At 37.0% G+C, this 15,798-nt stretch overlaps 1 protein-coding gene across 5 annotated transcripts in view; it reads left to right on the forward strand.

Moving 5' to 3' along the window:
- Positions 1-15,798, forward strand: part of LOC108155427 (afadin) — a 59,510-nt gene that overhangs the window by 4,195 nt on the left and 39,517 nt on the right. The window lies entirely within an intron of this gene.

The following is a 15,798-nucleotide window of genomic DNA, read 5'->3' on the forward strand; positions in this document are numbered from 1 at the left end:
CGTTTCGCAAATCCATTCGCTTGAAGAATTCAAACCCGTTTCCATTTCCAACCGTCTCTCCAACGAGGCCTGACTGACCGTGATTTTTGCTGTTTCTTATTGTTGTTTTTTGTTTTGTTTGTTGTTTGTTTTTTTTTTGCGAGTGAGTGAGTGAGTGAGTTATTGTCGTAAACCGATGATCAGACTTGACTGTAGAGTGGAGGATATATAGCTATACATCTCTGAGTGTGTGTCTTGCTTTTTGTTCCATTTTCCATTTTATTTGCATTTTTCAATAACTACTCCTCGTGCTCTGTGAAGTGAGTGTGTGAGAAAGTTGTAGATCCATTGGGAGAGGCTTCCCCCCACCTATGACCAAATGCCACGCCTTGTACTCAGCCCTGGATTTCCGCACATTCCACACATTCCATTCCATTCCTTTCCACACGCCTCTCGCATTACACAAGAGAATTTAACAATCGGTTAACCGACAAAACAGACCAAGAATCAGGGGAACTCCCCTGCAAAAGACATTCTCTCGAGAGAGAGAGAGAGAGAGACGCGACGACTCCTTTTTCCATTGAAAGATGTGTTGGAATGTGACGCTAAAAAAGGGCCCTGCCCGTTGAGGAATTCCCCTGAAATTCATTGATTGATCGATTGATTGATTGAGTAAGCGATTTGAAAGGTATTGGCCTGATAAAGAAAATTATACGCCTGAATGTCTATTGACAAAAAACGTTTTCTAATGTGATTTTCTGTAATTCTTAATTTATTTATTTTGATTCTTTTTTTTTAAATTATTATTAACTATTACAGATAAAGATAAAGAAAATTATACGAGTGAATGTCTCTTGACTGGAACTTTTTCTAATTTGATTTTCTGTAAATTTGGTTCAATATAGTGGGATTTTGTTCTTGAATTAATTTTGATTGAATTTATTTTTGAATTATTTTTTTTGTATTGATTTTTGTATTTTTTTATTTATTATTTTTTTTTTATTTAATGATTTTCTTTTTATTTAATGATTTTTTATTTATTATTTTTTTTTTTATTTAATGATTTTTTATTTAGTATTTTTTTTTAAGTATTTATTATTTATTATAATTTTTTTTAATTATTTATTATTTATTTATTTTTCTTTTATTTTCTTAATTTTTTATTTATTTTCATTTTATTTTCTTATGTTTTTATTTATTTTCCTTTTATTTTTTTTTTTAAATTTATTTTCCTTTTATTTTTTTATTTGCATTTTTTATTTATTTCTATGAGTTTTCATACAAAATACAACGATTTTCTCTATAATTCCACTCTGGATATTCCATAATTTGCGATCAAAAATTGCATTCAAAGACAATCCGATGAATGAACCACTCAGTAAACCAAAGAACGAACCACTGAATGAACCCCAGAACGAACATATTAATGAGTCATAGAACAAACCATAGAACAAATGCCCTTTCCTCGTTTCAAATGGCACTACGTCAACGAGACAGATCTCTTTCTGTTCATAAAATTCTCTGTAAACGGGAGGGAAAGGAGAGGGGGTGCCCTTTTATGTACACATATGACACTTCCCTCAACCTAATCTGATGATCATGATCATCACCATCATTGAAATAGTGCCATCCTTCAGCGATGATCAATAAAATTGTGTAAAAGATTCCCCTCCCCTGCCGCCCATTGCACATCCATCGACAGTTCGATCTAATGGATATGTCTGCCACACAACATACGAAGGGGGGTGATGGAGGGAATCTCTTCGCCTACGAGGAAGATCTTTCTCCGGCCACAGACGGGCGCTCTTGACTCGAACAAAAAGATACAACAACTTTGTTGACTTTTACAGAAAGAAGGGCCGTGGAAATAGGGATTGGGATTGGGATTTGGAGGGTTTTAGGAGGGGGGTTTTCCTCATTGACATGCAGAGTGGCGGCCTTTGATGGACAATCGGGAGGCAGAAAAGTGCGACAGGAATAAAGGTAAAAGGTGCCACAAAAGGGAGGGAGTTGCGTCTTCAACTTGAAATGAAGAGAGAGGCAGAGGCGCAGGGGCAGGCACAGGGTCTAGGAGGATGACTGTACCTTTTTACTGAACCCCTCTCTCTCTCTCTTTCTCTCTATGGAGAGATTGTGCCCTGGAATTGTCAAATGCTGGTATCATTTATAACAGGGGGGGAAAGGGAAAACTCGTGTGCCAGTGTGCCTGTGTGTGTGTGTGTTTTTCCAACCACGTTTTGCGCCAGTGCACACCAGTACTCTCCCTCTCCCTCTCTCGCTCTCTTTTTCGTTACGATCCTTACTCTCTTCGTATCGTATCGGATCGTGCAGCTACCTGCTTTGCCTGCTCTTGATTTTAGGTTTTATTTTTTTTCGGGCCGCCGCCGCCTGCTGTACCTGGGAACCGAACCCTCAGGATCTCTGTGGATCCGTGGCCCTAAGCCCCGGACTTTTGCCTGTATCTTCTATGGGAATGTGTGTTCTCTTCGTGTTCTCTGTTTTTTCCACCCCTAACATAAACACTGGAATGCCAACTGAATCATAAAAGCGCGCTTGACAACAAGTTGGGATTGTCCATTGCATAGATACTTTTTTCTTTTCGTTCTAGAGGGTACTTGTTAGGGCCAAAACATGGTCTACGCATTGCAAAAATGCTTTAGGATGAGATTTTAATTGCATTTTGACACAGAATTGGAGTAAAAACTGATATTTTGGGATCTAAAATGACAGTAGAAATGGTAGAAAAAGAAGGCCTAAAGTTGGGGTAAAAAATTAAGAAAGATTACGGAGTGTTTTAATGGAATATTCAATCTAAAATATAGGCCTAAATGGAAGCTATAATAGTTAGAATGGTTTTTTAGAGTAATTTTAGTAGAGATTGGGTTTGAAAATTAAAGAAAATTGGAGCTAATGTTTGGAAAAGCTTTACTTTTGAGTGTAGGAATGCATTATGGAGTGATTTTTATGAAAATTCAAAATATTTGTGGGTAAAAACTGGCATTTTGATATCTGGAATGGGTTTTGAGTGTTATTTTGGCCAAAAAGGGATTGCCAAAGGGTTTCTGAAACCAGGATCGCGCTGAGGGATTAATCTTTATTGTTAAGTAATATTATAATGGATAGGTAAATACCCCAATACTTATAGTAGATAATTATTTTTACCGAACTGAACAAATGTTTCCTAGAAATAATATGCATACATGGCAAAACAACGTTTGCCGGGTCCCCTAGTATTCTATAAATATCTAGAATCTAGAACCAGTAGATATTTTTTCTTATTTTTCTTCATTTTTGACTTTTGCGGACTGTGACTCCTCTTTCAATGAGATATCCTCATTATCAATAGGTATACCCTCGTCTAGACACTGCCAGACACCAATGCATATTTCTGGTTATTGTTCTTTTGTTTGCTGAAATTTCGTTGATGTTTTTGCCTTTTGTTTTCACGGATTTGCTTAAGAATTCCTTCTGAGGAGACGATGACGACGACGACCCAGTGAATGGTGTCTCATTGCGGCACACAAATGAATGCATAATAGATACTTAATGTCCTCCAGAGTCTGGGTCGGAATCTGCTTGCCTGCCGCCTGAAAATTGTATCTTTTTTTTCGGTGGTTTTTCTTCAAGTGCCGCCTGCCGCCTCATTGAAACTAATTATTATGTACATCTGAGTGTCTGTCAGTCTTCTATCTGTCTATCTGTTAGGTCTTCTATCTGTCTGCTGGATGATTACCTTTTCGGCTGTTTGTTTTGCTGTTTTTGTGTTATTTTTGCACCTAGCGCTCGGGGGCAATCTTTTGGCCTTGTCTCTGGGTCTCTGGGTCTCGTCTTGGCCCTGTTTTAACAGCTGCAAACTTAACGCTTTGCTGCGGCTCTCCGACTGCTGCTGCTCCCAAAAGTAATCTTTAGATAATTACAGAAGATGTTAGATCTTATCCCAGCAGCTGTTCAATTTATGCAGGCAGTTTCTCTCACCACAGTAGATAGATAGATACACTATCTTGTACTAGAAAATTGCATCATTATTTCGTGGATAATGTTCGAAAGTTGACATGAATTTCAATGTTTTTCGAGGGCATTCCACTGGAACATTCGGTGTGTATTTTTGTGTCTCACTAGACGATGCACTAGATTGTATCTACAAGTGTGCAAAGTGCTGTAAAGTGGCTACATTTTCATAAGATTGAAATTTCAAACCCATTTCAAAGAGTTTGGATATTTTTGTGTATCCAAAGAGTGAAAATTTTGCAATTCCTTTGAGGTAAATAATTTATAAAAATTTATTTGGGTATATTTTCTGATATTTCAAGAGAAATTATGGCAAACCATGAAGAGGCTCGAAAGTAATTTTTTTGATAATTTAATGTAAAACCATAATTCAATGAAATTTCTCCTTTAATAGGGTCCACTTTTCCCAGAAAATTAAAGATTAGAACATGCGGATTTTCCAAGTAATTCTTAAATATTTTATATTAAATTTCTTTACTTTTTGTTGTATTTTTGTAGACATTTTTAACACCTATTAGGCAGATCCTAACTTTTTTAAAGAAAGGAAAATCAATATCATGTGTACTATGTGCTGCTAAGCCACACTGTAAGAGAGAAAAAGAATTATTTATTATTTATTTTATTTATTTATTTATTATTAAACATTGAAAATTCACCTTCATTTAGGCTCTGAATATGATCCTATTAATCGTGCCCCTTCCATAGATTCCATAGGTTTTATAGATCTGATATTTTCTATTGATTTGATTAAATATTCATCAAATCCATTCGAAAACAAACATTTCTCTAATTTTTAAAGCTTCAGTTCATGTTCGGTTTTTTGATGGAGACCCCTTAACCATTGCCACATAGCGAAAGTATCTACGAGTTTTGTGGCAAGAGAAGGTCAGTGAGAGGTCTATCAAAATTGAATTAAAATTGAGGGAAGCCTTGAACCAGTGGCAGTTCCAGAGACAGAGACAGAGTCATGGGCAGGCATTAAATCAAATTGAAATATTAATTGCTGTGCAACATTTTGGGGAAATCCAAAGAAATCATGCCACAAATCGAGTATCAAAGGTCGAAGAAACTTTCGTTAATTGCCAGAAACTCCCGACCAATTAAGCACTGAGGGGGGAAGGGGGATTGATTGGGTCATTCGGAGACACACAGATAGGGGGAGGTACTTGCAACATTCCTCGAGACACACGTAGCAATGTCCAACCGGTTCCGTTTTGGAATCCAATCTTCAATCTTGCATCTGGCATCTTCCGCCTTATGATGCCAGTGCCATGACGTTTCTTTTTTTTTTTTGCATGTGGCATGCGGCATTTCATTAACTCCAGACTGTTGGCAAATTTCAATATTTCATTGCACCGAGTATTCATAATTGCAACTACAACCTGCCACTGCCACAAGCCGTGTGTGTGTGTGTGGTGGAGGCATGAAATATTTGCAATTTCCCATTAAATTTGAAAAGTATTTGATGTGGCTTTTGATATGTGATTGGAGTCCATAATCTATACAAGAAGTATCTAAAAAATTAAAGACTTTTTAGGAATAAAAGATCCTAGAGAGACCACTATAAGGCAGGCCTATCTTGCTTGTAGGATATGTCCTCTAACAGAACTCCCTTTATGACACCTCTTCCTCAGTAATTTGATAGGTTTTTGATTGAATGGAACACCATATATCCCATAAGAGGACTAATGAAGCTTCTTGTATCGAAAACTATTCACAAATCAATCTTTTTTCCATCCCAACTCAAGAAACTTCATCAATGAACCATTTATTGGATCCTAACTCAAGAAACTCTTCAGAAATCAATAATTTATTAGATCCTATTTCAAGGAACATCCCCTAATTCTATACAAATGCTATAAAATTTGGTATTTACAGCGGAATGCTAAGAAATTGGAGTCGGAATCTACAAATATACGAAAGAAGAAAAGGCTCATATGTAGATCGGCAATCAAGTAATTTGAGATGGGATTTTTATTTAGATTATAAGCAAAAATTCGACCAAGGAACGAATTTGCATTAAAAACAATGCTCTGTCTTATCATGAGACGAGCACAACTCAAGTAACTTGACTTCCAACGATCTAATGGCAATGAAATTCGAAATCCAAACATTTCAGATGCAAATCTAACGAAATTGGAGTCATTGCAGATAGAAATGGAATGTACTCTTCCATAAGATCTAGATTTTCGTATCATTTTATAAGGATTTCACATTTTGTCATCTAAACTGAGACCCCAATGTGGGCTATGGAACTCTGTTAGGGGGAAACCTCAAGTAACTTGACTTCTAGCCGCCCGATGGTCATGAAAATGGAAAACTATTCAGATCTAAAACCCCAAGATGGAAATCCAACGAAATTGGAGTTATTAAAGAATTTCAAGCCTTTTAAAGGAATCTTTCATAGAGTTTATGGCACAGGCGGAGTTTCACTTGGCTTTCCATTTCCACATCCACTTTTATGATTTCGATTCGGTTTTTTTCTTTCACGTTAATTGAAACTTTATTGGCAATTGTCAATTGTGGCGCTGCTGGTGTGTCGTGTGTCTGTCGCTTTATCGTTTTGTACTCTTTTAATGTCTATCTGTCTCCCCTCTACCTCTCCCCATATGCATCTCTCTTTCTCCTTCTCGTTGGCTCTCTCTCTCTCTCTGTTTGTGTCTTTTATGGGCGTTGTTTTCGGGGCGCGAGTGAAAGTTTTTCGCATTTTAAAGAAGCACGCCCTGAGATCTGTCCGTCTGTCTCTCTCTCTCTCTCTCTCTCTCTCTGTTGTCGTATCTGTCAGATACATTAGAAGTAAGTACATGGCCATTTAGCAACTGCTGATGGCACTGCCACTGCCACAGCCGCACTGCCTGCCTCTTCTGGTGGCAACATCAAAAGCCACCAACAAGTTCCGCCCTGGCCATAATTTTTCCCACATTAAATATGCACCCAATGCGGGAATTCTTTTCCCGAGAAGGGGTTCGGGTTGCGGTTGGTTTTGTCTGTACAAATACAGTCCGTTTCGCTATGCTATGGAATGTGAAAAACACAGAAGAAGTCTCGGGATTCAAAGGGCAAAAAGAGAATAGAAAGAGTATTTTTTTTATTAAAAGGAGTATTATCAGAAAAAGGAGTATTTTTAAGAAAAAGAAGTAGTTTATAGAAAAAGTAGTAGTATTAGAAATTTCACCGTTTTTTTTAGAAAAGGAGTATTTAAAAAAAGAAACATTTAAAAAAATATTCAAATTTAATATTTAAAAATAAAATAAATAAAGAATAAATAAATAAATAATAAATAAATAAATAAGAACTAATAAAAAAATAAGAACTAATAAAAAAATAAAAAAATAAAAATAAAAAAAATAATAAAAAAATAAAAATAAAAAAAATAATAAAAAAATAATAAAAAAATAAACAAAAATAAACAAAAATAATAATAAAATAAAAAAAATAATAAAAAAATAAAAAATAATAAAAAAATAAAAAAATAATAAAAAAATAAAAAAAATAATAAAAAAATAAATAAAAATATTCAAAATATTTCAAAAGTTAAAAAAAATGATTAGTCTTTTAGAAAACGGAGTATTCTTTTTTAAGTATTATGATAATTTGTTTGAAGGTCGAAGCATAATTTTTCCCCATCGGAGCATTTTTTATGAGTAGTAGTACTATTTTTAGGAGTAGGTAGAAATATTTCATTCGTTATTTTTGGGAGAAGGTATCTCCAGCCATTTGATTGTGAAAAATAATCTTTCATTTTGTTCTTTTCTATCCACATTTGATCTTTTATCATTGTTCTCGTTTCATCTTAAGTTGATCTTCAGTTGTGATTGTTTTCTAATTAATTTTCGAATGAATTTTCTATTTTCTATTCCAAGCGGACCTTCCTTCTAGCTCCTAACGTCTTTATATCTCCAAAGACTTAAGTTTAAAAAATATTCTTATGGGTTATATGGAATCGACTCAGTTAAAATATGAAATTACATGAAAATAATAATGTATTTAATGATTCAAGGGGGTTTTAATGTTTATTAATGTCATTTCCCCTGTAGTTTCTGTTCGGCCACAACTGTCTTTATAGTTTCATAACGCACTGTATGTCTGTGTAAATCAAATGCATTAAACAAAACGCAGGCAGGCAGGCAGGCAGGCAGTTGGGCTGTTAGGCAGTTACGTCTATTAACCGGTTAATTGCTTCCTGGCCTAATTAGGGAGCACCAGCATCGTTTTAGCCACAACAACAATCTCTTGGAAAAAGCTCAGCAACATATGCAAAATCCACACAACAACAACAAAACAAAGCGTTGTCTTAGCCACGTTAACATCCCAGTAACTGTTTCTGCGTGTCTCTGTGCCTCTCTTTGTGCCTCTTGTTGCAATTATATTTTGTCCCCTTCTGCTGTCTCTTCCCCCCCCATTAGTGTGGCCAGATTGCACTAGAAGTGCAGCCACACCAATCGCCTTTGTGTGTGTGTGTGCCTCTCTTTCTTCTCCCAAAAATTTCACACTTTGTTTTTTAATTAAACGGAAAATTCAGAGATTTCTCTTTTTTTGTTTTATCTTTTTATTTGTTTTTTGTTTTTGCTTTGGAATAATCATAAAATCTATATTACTGCACACTTTTTTTTTTTGGTTTTTTATTTGATTGTTTGTTTTGTTTTGTGGCCAAAAGTTGCGTAAGCGATTTATGCCAAGAGAAAGCCAAATTTATGGCCAAAACGGCGGCTTGGAAGAGAGGCTTTGGGAGTGGAGTGGAGGCTTAATTATGTCATGAAACGTCGAGGGAAATTCGTTGGTATTTGATGCACCATTTATGTTGAGAGTAAAGGGTTAAGGGAAAGGAATAAATGGCAAATTATAGAACTTTTAGGGCAGTTTAAAAGAAGATTTTGTGGGGCTTATTAGGGGATAAAAGTAAAAGATGGAAATATGAAATATATCATATTTTTTGATGGAAATTATAGTGCTGAAAATATATCACTGTTTGAAGGGGGATAAATACGAAAAGGCATTTAAATATTTATATTCTTTTATGGAAATTATAGAACTTTTCTTTCTTTTTGGAGGAGAATTGAATAGGGTTTGTAAGCCTGTTAAATCTTTGGTAGAAATCATGGATCCACATTATTCCCTGGAAGTCGAATAAATTACAGGGTTTTTGGGAAAATAATAAAACAACAAAAAATTGGAAAATATTTATGTTCTTTCGTGGAAATCCTAGAAGTTATATTACGGAAATCTTAGATACATTTTGAGAAGGAATTGTCTTTTGGTGAATAAAAGTAAGTGATTGAAAATTGCATATACTTTGGAGAAAATTATACATCTTTAGGACTATTTTTGGATATATTTTTCCAGAAGCATTATATAGCAAAATATTTAAATATTTTTCATCGTGCTTTTGCTTACAAATCAATGAAATCTCCTCCTGTCCTTCCCTTTCCTTTCCTTAAACAATCCATGTATCTATCGCATACGGCTAAACGATCCATGTAACCATCGCTCAGGGCTAAATGCTTCGATCACGATGGTTTAAACCAACAAAAATCACAGCAGCAGAAGAGGAGATTAAGGAGTCGTAAAAACTTTCATAGACTGTTGGGGAAGTAAACACTTTATTTAATACGAATTTTATGAGATGATCACGGAAAAGAGCTTAAAATAAACCCAGAAAGAGAGAGAGAGAGAGAGGTAAGAAGAAGATAGAAAGATACATATATCTCTCGAATCTGAGTCTTAGCCTTCGCGTTCGTTCTTTGCCTCAATCGGAATATATTGAATCATAATTATGCATGCCTGAGCATCCCATGCCCCATACCCCATGCCACATGCCCCAATGCCGCACCCCACACACGACGATGATCCGTGCATACTTGATTAGCTAATTTCCCCATAAATCTTGGGGAGCAGAAGAACCTCCGAACCCCCGAACCCCAACCCCTGATGTCTGCTGCTGCTGCTGCTCCCTGGTACTCTCTGGGTGTGTCTTTTGGTGTGTAGACTGTGAGAATGTGCCATAGACAGCAGCAGCAAACTACTGCCGACCTGAAGATACCTGGTATTTGAACAGAATGTGTAGTTCTCTGAAATCTCTGAATACCTCTGAAAATAAAGAAATAAGAACTCCCCTTTAGCCTCCCCTCAAACTCTCAAACATCCAATAGTCTATGAATTATATTGCATTTTTGTAGAAACATTTTTATAAAAAATACCATTTATATGCTTTTATTTTTTGTTGGATTTAAAAAACAGAGATCTAAAAATTACTGAAAATTTTAAAGTATATTTTCTATGAGTGTAAGACATTTCCCTTCGCCTCCCTTCCATTATATTAAAAACCAAACACATAAATATTTATCCCTTCAAATCATTTATTTTTTTGATGGATTTTTTATAAAGGCATAATTTTTTCCCAATATTAAATCAAAAAGATACCATTTTTTTTTTTGTATTGCAAGATTAAAGTTTTTTAAATTTAATTTTTTTATTTTTTTTTTTTTAAATACCAAAAAACACCAAACTCTATTAAAAAATTATTAAAAATTTTAAACCTATTAAAAAATTAAAAAACTACAACTTTTTTTAAGTATTTAACAAAATAATTATGTGTGTAATATATTTTTAAATAATAAAAAAGAAAAATAACGTAAAGCTCTGAAATGTAAAAATTAAAATTATATATTTTTTTATGCTGTTATAATATCCCTTTCCACATAGAAACCTCTAAATATTAAATAGTATTTTAAAAAATCACAATTATTATTATTATTAAAAAATTCATAGGAAATATGTTTGTTTGGGGAGACCTTCCTTCTGAAAATAATGACCCACCCAGCCCTGACCTACATTTGGCCAAAATTCAAGTACCCTCCGCTGCTCGCGCGTACAGGGTATTCGGGTAAAAATAACTACTCATACCAATACCAATACGATTATATTCATGAATATTAAACAATGAATAACTTAATTATGCGCGCATGCAAAAATGCACAAATATGGCCGAGAGAGGAGGGGTCCAGACCCGCCGCCCCCCTCTTCCCCAAAGAAATGCCATTTGCATGCATTACTCAGACGATCCATAGGTTTTTCTTTATTTTATTTTCTTTGTTTTCTGTTTTATTGGTGGGAGAGGTTTTGGGTTGCGTGCTAATTGCGGGCTGTATAAATATTTGCCAAAGATATTTCTATCCCAAGAGACAGAAAACAGAAAACATAAATTGTAAAGAAACAGAAGCGAAGAAAAGCAGAAACAGAAACATACCTACCGTAAACGGAAACTATTTATCAACTTTCACTTGTTAGAGGTTTTTCTACCGATCCCGCCTCGCGCTCCCCTGGTATCTCTGGTATCTCGTATCTATTGATGATATTGCCTACAAAATTGTCGTGTTTGTTGTATCTATTAGCTCTGGAATTGTGGTATTCTGTTAATTAACGAGATGTGGTATGTGCCATTTTGTCCCACGCTTTTCTGCCCCGCCTGGCCCCCTGAATGGCTTCTACTTTTATCGGGCAACAGGTTATTGACTGATTATACATATTTATGGCTTTATCTGGCCATTGCCTTATCTGTATCTGTATCTGTAGCTGTATCTTTATCTTGATTTCTTATTTATATTTGATTTTCACTTTTAATTTGTCATTTGTATGCCCACAGCTTTGGTCTCTGAGTCTTTGTTTTGCCGGGTTTTCTTATTCGATCTTTAGGGAATACTTGATCTAATCTTTACCTTTCTTTTGTGTGTGGTCGATGATTTTTGGGAATTTATTATGGGAACTTTTCATAGGAGACCCTGGAGGACGTGGAATTCTAGAGCTTTGGGGAATCTGCTAATGGAAACGGTCTTCGGTTGGAGAGCTCCCATAACTATCTCTATTTTTAAGACCCTGAAAACTTATGATATTCCATTGAAGGACATATCTGTACTGCTGTACAGCCAGAGGCTAAGCCACTCTGTGAAAATATGGTAGAATTAGGAGTAGTAATAGTAGAAAGCCTTCCTCTTGTAGTGATCTTACCTCTGAAAACTCTTTCAAAACTCGGTGAGTTTTAGCCGGATATACCATTAGAGTATGGCTATAATTTCCCTTCAAATTTGACTAGAAATAATTCCATAATTTAATTTCACAACATCCCAGAGATTAGTCACAGTTCCCTCATCAGCGAACTTCTGATTCCATCCGGAACTTCCTCTGCTTTGAATTTGTTTCTTCTGTTTTTTTTTTTATTTCACATACATTGTACATCGTGGATCGTACAACGCGCTGACTCAGCTGGTCCCCCACTCTGTACTCTTCACTTCCAGCCACCCACCTGCCTGCTGCCCTGTCCTATTCAGGGCTCATTAAAAATTACTCTCTCAACCCAATTCCAGTAACCAATTAAGCGTGCCCGCCCGGCAGTTCGAAAAGGCAGCGCCACAACAGAAAGAAACAGAAACACGGCAACAATGACAACAAACTTGACTCACTGTGCTCCCAGTGAACATACTCGTACGTACAGGTACAGTGGTCTCTGTGCTTTGAGAACCAGGAACTAAAAGTAGCCGAAATTGTTGGAAAAAACAAGCTTTTAGTCGATTTTCATAGAAATATCCAAACAAAGTAAATGGTTTAAAGATCTGTAAAACGATTTTCATCGAAAAATCCAAAAGAAAAGCTTGAAGATTTGTAAATATTAAAATTTGTAAGGGAAAAACATGAATTTTAATAGGTATTTTATATGGCTTTTTCCCTTTTTATTTTTTATCGTTTAGATATTTGTTGTTCAAATTTGGGCAGTAAATCTTAAAAATGGAAATTATAGTTCCAGTTATTAAATAATTTGATTAAAAATCCATTAAAAAAAGCTTAAATTTGTACATTTATTTTTGTATAGAAATAAGTACAATTTTTAAATTAACCAAAAATTATATGGTGGTACAATTTATTGAGGAAAAAACTTCGTTTTTTTTTTCACAAAAATATATTAGAGATTTTTTTAGAGACGAATCTCTAGGATTATAGAATATTCATGATAATAATTTTTTTATTTTTGGCTTATAATTTAAACAAAAGTGTTATCCTCACAGAGACACCACTGTACATGTACTCGAATGTACCAATGTGTGTAGATATATATTTCCCACTCCGTTATTGTCTGTGGGACCGAAATTTCTTTGAGCTCTTCCTCTTGTCCGTCCATCCCTCTTCCCCTGCCCGTTCGCCTCGCTTAACGCCTATCCGTTGGGCGGTCAAGCAAATAATACCCGCAACAACAACAACAACAACAAAAACAACAAACAGCAAAAAAGAGTCAACAACCACAGTGGTATGCCGGTGCCTTTTGCCGGTTTATTGTTTTTGGTTTTTGGTTTTCGTTTTGCCTCAAAGGGAAAATTGTTTTCATATTTATTTTGCGAGCAGCAACAACAACAGCAACGCCAACAACAGTTACAGTGACTAAACACAAGAGAAAAAAAAAAATGCAAAAAATATAACAAGAGCGAAATATCAAAGCACTTTTCATCCGAAGCGCTGAGAAATGTCGCCAGAAATAAAATACTGTAAAATCGGATTATGGCAGAAAAGAAAAAGAAGCAAAGACAACAAAGAAGAGTGAAGTGGCGGGGAGGAGTTCAGTGAGGGAGGGGGAAAGGGTACTACAGGTGTAAGGTGTGGTAATGAATCACAAAGAAGAAATCACAGATCTATGGATTGGCCAACACGAAGTCCCCTTTGGAAGACTTTTATAGGTCATCTAGGGCGTCGGTATGTGAGCAACCCCAGTAGCTAAAGGGTATCCCAAGTTCGTTTTGGCTACTAAAATATTTCAAAGTTCCTTTTTGTGATTTTGTTGTGCATTTTGCCGACTCTTGTTTCGCTGACTCGCAGAAAAAAAGTGTCACAGGCTTAAAGCCTAAGAAGAAGCCACAGAAGAGCAGAACAGAAGGTGAAGTGAGCAAAGCAAACAGCAGAAAGGCGGGTGAAAGAGAGAGAGAGACAAAGAACAATTCAATTAAGCAAAAGCAAAGGCTTTTCCAATATTTATTCCGGACTTTTTTCTGTCGCGTCATTTATTGAGGTCTTGGCTTTTCTGATCCGCTAATTTACCGTTGCTTGAGGCACTTGACTTACTGTCTGTCTTTTCCATTGACTTTCAATTGGGCGCGGCCCCTAGATAGCACTTCCCATTCAGGTGGTCGCTTCCTCTCTCTGGACTGGATGCTGCTCGTAAAGAGGAACTGCAGATTAGTCATTTCCCCCTCTCCCCCTCCCCTGGCCGTTTCCGTTTGTTTTACAAACCCACTGACCCCGAAACAAATTTCAAATAAGAGGAAAAAAGCACTTAAACACAGCAAACAAAAACAAAACAAAAAACTGCAAGCAGCAACAAGTTTTGCAGCAGAGCAGCGAGGGGAGAGGTGTAGTCTATTGCCGCGCTGCAGGTGCCAAGCCGACAGCTGCACACACACAGAGCGTCAGAGAGGGCGACGAAGTGGAGAGGGAGGGTGTGAGTGAGTTATGCCTAGGCCAGCAACAATTCTGCATGTCCCAGACCCCATTGAGAGGTGAAGCTTCTGAGAAGCCAAGCTGCTGCTGCTGCCCAATTGATGCAAAAAGCAAGGGGCATTCCGACAAGGTGAGGCATTTGTCGGAGATTGCTCTCACGATAGGCAAAGCAGAGACGAGCAATGGAAATGCCTCACCTTTCTTATTAGCTTTGCTCGTGACTGCGCTGCTGCGACGCCCAATTGATGCGAAATGTTTGCCGACTGCGCTGCCTCCGCCTCAGTCTGCTCGCTCTCTGGCTCTCGCTCTCCCTCTCCCTCTCTGCGCTGTCGTCTTGGTACATTCACCTCTCTTCCTCCTCAATGGACAGGGCATTGTTGCTGCTGCTGCTTATGCACGCTGGCTTGCGGTACTTCTGTTACAGTCGCTCTCGTGATCTACCTCCCCGTCTCTCGCTCTCCCTCTGCAGTAAGCGACATTTTTCTTTTGTTGCGGTTTTCCGGCTCGTTTTATTTCGTTTCGTTATCTCTGCTTGCGATCTTTTGGGAGCACTGGTTGCTCGCTGCCTGCCTGCCGCCTGCGCGCAGTCGCAGAGCAACACTTTTGTTGGTGTAAATGTCACCTTTATGTCTTTTTAATAATGTTGTCCGCAATTACAGATGTTGTGCCTCCCTGCCACTGCCCTGCCACCGTCCCTGTTCTTTTTTGGAGGCACAATTTACATACATATTTCTGTTTACTTCTCACACGGAACGGAACCGGGGATTATTTGTCCATCATTTTGTATAATTTGTCACATTTTTTGAGGATCTGATTGCTCTTAATGACTATGGGAAAATACGAACTGGAATGGGATGGTAAATGGATGATAGATAAGGAATTAGATCTGGGAACAGCCACTGCTATAAGTATTTCCACAAATTGCGATACCCTTTATCCGTCATGGAATTCCAGGGGTTCTTCTATCCAACCCCTAATAGAAACATGTCCCGGAATTTTGGAAACCATAAAAATACCCAAACATCAATATAAAACCCCATATTCGATGGTTACGCCTGAATGCAGCAAGGAATTGTCCTGGAACAGCCCGACCCTTGCTTAACCCTTGAACCATGAAAGAGAGAGAGGGAATACCAAAAGTTTGAAACGCAATTTCCACTGACAACAGAAACGCCCTCGCCCGCGCCCTCGCCCTCGTCACGGACTCCATAAAGAGGAAATTGTGAAAATAGCTTTACTTAAATGGTACTCCTCATCAACTATTGTACTTCCCCCCCTCGATCCGCAGGGCAGCGACTCTACTGAACCCTCTACACTCTCGAGAACGAACCCCTC

This window comes from Drosophila miranda, chromosome 2, assembly GCF_003369915.1.
Source record: "Drosophila miranda strain MSH22 chromosome 2, D.miranda_PacBio2.1, whole genome shotgun sequence".
NCBI lineage: Eukaryota > Metazoa > Arthropoda > Insecta > Diptera > Drosophilidae > Drosophila > Drosophila miranda.